Genomic DNA, 1,184 nt, shown 5'->3' with positions numbered 1-1,184 from the left:
GTCATAGTTTTACAGGATTCAATTAATTAGGCAGTGTATATTGAGTGTCTAGGATGACTCAGGTCCTGAGCCAACACTGGGGATTAAAGGTTGACCCCAGACATGGTCTTTACTTTCAAGGAGCTCAGTTTAGGGAGGCAGACAGACAGGGAAAAGGGACGTTTTTGTGCAGTAGCCTGCGATAAGAGCAGGGTGAAGTCAGGCTGCTTTGGAACTCTTCTTGGAAGCCAAGAAGACATTGTGGAGTAAGCAAGTGATGCCTCAGCAAAGACGTAAGCCTGATTGTGAATGAGCCAGATAAAAAGGGAAGAGGAGAAAGCCTTTAGACCAGGGGTCCAATGTGTGCAAAGGTCCCCCAATGAGGGAGAGCTTGGCCAGTCCAGGGAATTGTTCAGCATGGCTGAAAGGCTTCATTCTAGTGGGCGAATCAGGAGCCGCAAGGCTACAGAGGGCCGCCCCTCCGAAGGGCCCTAGGCATTTTCTCATGAATTTTGGGCCGTAGGGCAAAAGCAGTGGGGAGCCATTGTAAGATTCTAAATGAGGGATGGAGCAGGAATGAGGTATGAAGACCAGTTCAAGAGTGTTGCCATAAACTAGGTGAGAGGTGATGAATTGAATGATATTAAAGAGGCAGGTTTTGGGGATGTACCGGGTGTGGGGGGGAGGGACGACAGCTGATCAAGAGAGAGTCAAGGATGTCTGGCAGGCTTCTTATCTTTGAGATAGGAAATTAGACAAGAGCAGTGTTGAGTGTATGTAGAAGTCAAGTTTGCATGTGTTGAGTTTTGGGGGTTTTGTGGCAGCCGTTTCATAGGCATTTGGGTTTATGAGAGATTTGTGCTTAGGAAGCTTTGGGAATCATTGCCATATAGATGGTTACTGACCCCACGGGTTTGTATAGTGGCTTAGGTCCTTCCTAATGACAGAGGAAGGGGGGGGATCCCATTTTTCCAAAATTACCCTTTATCCTCTCCTCCAAATTTCCTTTACTGATGCCTTAGTTGGCAGGAGCATCTTCTGAGAAGCATAGCGTATTTACCTTTGTAGGCAAACCAACACCTCCATCTGGGGCTGAAGAAATTTTAGGAGGGATAAATGGGCACAGCTCCTTCCAACAGAAGCGTTCCCGACTTCCTCTACTGGAAGTCATCTCAGCAGCTTCTAGAATGACCAAGTCTTCCAAA

The sequence above is a fragment of the Hipposideros armiger genome, unplaced genomic scaffold (genome assembly GCF_001890085.2).
Source record: "Hipposideros armiger isolate ML-2016 unplaced genomic scaffold, ASM189008v1 scaffold_610, whole genome shotgun sequence".
Classification (NCBI taxonomy): Eukaryota; Metazoa; Chordata; class Mammalia; order Chiroptera; family Hipposideridae; genus Hipposideros; species Hipposideros armiger.
The sequence above is the reverse complement of the archived record's forward strand: the minus strand, read 5'-3'. Positions refer to the sequence as shown.